The following is a 4,237-nucleotide window of genomic DNA, read 5'->3' on the forward strand; positions in this document are numbered from 1 at the left end:
GCTTTCTGCTCCTAGTGCAACAGGTTTTATACCCGAGTGGACACTTTTGCTTTCATTTTCCTATTTATTCAGAAGAACTGAACACTAAATGGTTTAAAGGGACTCTCAGCATTTCTCTAAGGCCCACAATTTCCCACCTCAAGGCCTGGAATGGCTGGGCCCGGAAGCCGCCTGGAGGCGGTGAGCGTCGGAGGGAAGCCTTACCCCTGCCCTGCCCTGGACACGGGCTCCCACTGCAGGACGGGGCATGGGAGGCCCAGCTGTCAGCCCCAGGCCCGCGTGGGCCCTCATCTTATACCCGCCCCACGAGGACAGGAGCCACGGGCAGCATTTGGGACGGGACCCCACGGGAAGGCCTCAGCAGGCGGGAGCCTGGACCTCGGGGAGCCCAGGGCTCATTGGCCTTGGGGTGCATGTGGGCGGGAGAAGCAGAGCTCCCCTGAGAGCGGCTTCCCCAGCCTGGCCGGCCGCTGTCCCTGGAACAGGAGGCGGGAGGCAGGGCGCAGACTCAGTCCAGCAGCTCCCGGGCACCAGGGCCCAGGCTTTTCCATCCTGTTGGTCCCGCGTCTGCTGCGATGGTGGCTGTGGTGGCAGCGGCCTCCAGGGCACATTCTCACCTGGCCCCGCCCAAGGGCATCAGAGCTGCTTTCATTCCCTGGTCTCCTCTGAGCAGGGAGACCCTCTCCACAGCCCCCTGCGGCCTGGCCCCGCCTTCCCTGTGCAGGGCTGCGCCCATTTCCATGGGAACCCGTACTGGGCAACGGGCAGGGGCTTCCCTGGGGCTCAGCCCACTCGGGGCCTCAGCCAGGTCTGCGGAGGGGCTGGTGCTGCCCAATGAAGGTCAGGGCTGTGCACAACAGGAGTTGAGTGACAGGTGTGTGTGCGCGCGTGTGTGCTCGAGTGTGCGTGTGCGGTGCGTGTGGGGGTGGAGCGGGCATGGGAGGTGGCTATTGGCCAGGCAACCAGCACCTAAGCTGCGCTCACCCCTCCCTTCCCCTGTGCATGTGGCTTTGCTGGAGCCACAGGGAGGCTGCCCAGCTCTCAGGCATCAGGGGGAGCAGCAGGGGGGCAGCCAGCAGTGGGACATGGCAGAGCCCTTCCCTCCACCAGGAAAGCACCGCCTCTCCCAGCCTCACCCCCATGACCCTAATGACCCCCATGACCCCCGCTCCTGCTTCCCTGGGCCACACAGGCTCCCGACTCTTGGGTCCAGCAGCCACTGGTCCTCCGGCCAGGAAGGCAGAAGGGCCTTTGGACAGCGTCTCCCTGTTGCCAAGTGAGTTTCGCTCAGAAAGGCATCTAAGAGGCCCGGAGCGCCCACCTGCCCGCCTGCTGGTCATGCTCTTCCACGGGTGTCACCTGGGCCACTGCCTGCCCTCCCCGCCCCTCCTGCCCTCCTGCTCGGGGTGAGGGCCTCCCTGTGCCAGCCCCGAGGCCGTGAGTGGGGCCCGAGAGTCCCACAGTTGGTGCCTGCTCCTCGCAGGCCCGGCTGCAGCTGCTGGGCCATGGACTCCCGCCTCTGAGGCCCCTGTACAGGCTCCACGTGCTCAGGTGGTTCTGCAGCCCCGGTCTCGCCTCTCCCGCAGCTGCCCCCGGGGGGGCCTGGCCTGTGAGTCTCAGCTGCTGCTGGGGTTCATGCATCCCCAGCCCCTCTGTTCTCCCTCCTCCTTCCTCCCAGACTTCTATCTGCCTGATCCCGCGCATTCCATTCTCAGGGTCAGACAGGGACAGCTGACCCCATTAGCCCTGGTGTCCAGACTCACACAGGATCCCGGGAGGGGCCGGCCCAGCGCCTGGTGGGCAGGGAAAGCAGCCAGTGGGCGGGGCTCTTACAGGAAGTGTGGCGATTCCGGGAAGGCGCCTGCACATTCCAGAGCTCAGTCCAGCTGCTTCACTGCTTCTGGGAATTACTGCCTCCCCCAGACCAGGCCCCAGCTCACTGCCCTGCTCCTGGGACAGTGCCCAGGCCTCACCTTAATCCAACATTTCCCTTCAGAGTGAGAAATGCCCTTGTTCTCCCCCAGATGGACACCAACTCTGGGCCTGTCTGGCCTGAGCCCTGGCCCCCTGGCCCTCCAGCCCTCCTGCTCCCACAGGTCCTTCCCTCCTGTTCCAAACCAGGCCCCTCTCAGGACCCAGGAGATGCAGGGAGGGGGGCCGAGCACACAGGACCCCCTGATGGAGCTCCAAGCCCAGAGGGGGTGAGACAGGCACAGGGACCACAGCAGAGCATGATCACGTGGGGGAGGTGGCGGTCCCGGGGGCTGGGACCCTGAGTGCGGCAGCTGAGCCAGGCTGGGCCATCAGGGCAGCTCCTCAGAGGAGGGTTCTGTCTGGGGGGAGGAGAGGAGGAGTAGGCGTGGGGCAGTCTTGGGGGGAAGAGGGGGGGGTGGGACAGGGGCTGGGGGCAGAGAGAATGGGGGTGCAGAGGAGCAGAGGCCAGAGGGAGCTGTTGGGAGGGAAAGGCAAGGGCTTCAGCCAGCCCGGGGTCTGAGGGCAGGGAGGGCCAGGAGGGTGGGGAAGGGTCAGGAGGGGCTGTGGCTGCCCAGGGGCATCCTGTGCCCTGAGGCCAGAGGAGGGTCATGGACAGATGGGACATTTGGGAAGGACACCAGGGTCCTGGGGGACTGGATGTGGAGGTGAAGGGACAGGAGGCAGGGAACCTTGTCAGGAAACTGGGGGGTCACAAATTAGGGAACTGGTCCCCTGAAGTGAGTCATGGGTGGGAGGTGGACGAGGAAATGAATTCAGGATAGAACCCGTGTCACGATCAGAAGAATCTGCTTGTCACTGACCAGGTTCTGTACGCTGTCACCTACACTGACAGAGTGGAAAACTGTCAGAATGGATGGCAAATAGTAAGCGAAACCCACCTAATGCAGACGACACTTAGGAGGCTGGGAACAGGGAGCATGAGTGTGAGGACCGGGTCCTGCTATGGTTCAAGCTGCCCCTGGTTGAATATTGAAATGAGTGCCCTCCACTTTGAGGGCAGGGAGACTCTGTGTGACCCTGTAATGATGGGTACGTGTCATTATAATGTGTCCAGATTCATAGAGTGCACCACACCCAGAGCGAATATTGGGCTAAACTAAGGTCTGTGGGTTGTTAGGATGTGCCGATGTAGGTTCATCCGTTATAACAAAAATACACGCCTTGGACAGGGATGCTGATAATGTGGGAGGCTTTGCATGAGTGGAGGGTGGGGGCATATGGGAAATCTCTGTACCTTCCTCTCCATTTCTTTATAAACCTAAAATTTATCTAAAAAGAAAATTGAGTCTTTTATAAAACATAACCTCTTCAGAGTATCCCTTCGCTAATACCTAGTGTGCCCTGGGTGTGGTCTCTAAAGGGGTGGGTACCCTTTCCCTCGTCTTCCTCGCCTGGCCTCTGTCACCAGTGGCCCCACTGAATGGCCACTCTCCGTGGTGGCAGCACAGCCCCTCACACTCTGACTGGAGACCTGGGGCGTCCCCTCCCCTGGGCTGCACCTTCCTGGCAGGAGAAAGCTGGGGGGCCCCGATCCCCGCGGTGCACAGACACCAGGCGGGGACAAAGCTCAGGGTTCAGAAGGTTGAAAAACGAGGAGAAGGACTTGTACTTGCTGCCAAGGAGGGCCCTGCTCAGATCCCCAGGTGGAATGTCCGCCTCCGTGCGGGTCCGGGAGGATCCATGCTGGCCTCGCTCCCAGGCTCCCTCTGGGTCAGAGGGCACAGCTGCTCTGTGAGCCCAATACCCAGCGGGTGAGACAGGAGAAGGCTTTCTCGGTTCTCGGTCTAAAGCTCCCCCCATAGCCGTGGGAGACGGGGAATCCGGGGACTCGGGTCTTATGGGAGATGTGAGCTCCGGGCTCTAATTCTAGGCAGTAAATCTCCCCTGGGACCAGACCCAGGCTCCCAGCAGCTCTGGAGGGACCCAAGGGTGGTGCCAGCTCCACCCCCTCCCCTGGGTGCCCCTGGACCAGGGGTGCTAAACCATGGAGTTTGACTCACCCACAGTCCCCTCCAAGTGAAACTGCCTCTGCCTCCAGGGTCAGGTTCAAACCATGTGACGGGCCCCATCAGTCAGAACTGATTGGCTCAGTGTGCTCACCTGACCCAACATTAGCCAATCAAGAGGCTGAGCTAGGAGTAAGCTGAGAAGCTGAGCCTCTCTCTCAGGAACTTGAGCAGGGAACCCAAGAGCTGCAGGCACTGAGGAGAGATGCTGCTGAGCTGATGAGCTGATGCAAGCC

General features: G+C 61.8%; 1 protein-coding gene across 1 annotated transcript in view; it reads right to left on the reverse strand.

Moving 5' to 3' along the window:
* LOC102240776 (HRAS-like suppressor 3) overlaps positions 1 to 4,063 on the reverse strand; it is a 22,078-nt gene extending 18,015 nt beyond the window's left edge. Inside the window, exon 1 of the mRNA XM_014545240.1 lies at positions 3,996 to 4,063. The gene's annotated coding sequence lies outside the window, so the exon portion shown is untranslated. The remainder of the gene's footprint in view (positions 1 to 3,995) is intronic.
* Between the last annotated feature and the right edge of the window lie 174 nt (positions 4,064 to 4,237).

Source organism: Myotis brandtii, unplaced genomic scaffold, assembly GCF_000412655.1.
Source record: "Myotis brandtii unplaced genomic scaffold, ASM41265v1 scaffold1112, whole genome shotgun sequence".
Lineage (NCBI taxonomy): Eukaryota > Metazoa > Chordata > Mammalia > Chiroptera > Vespertilionidae > Myotis > Myotis brandtii.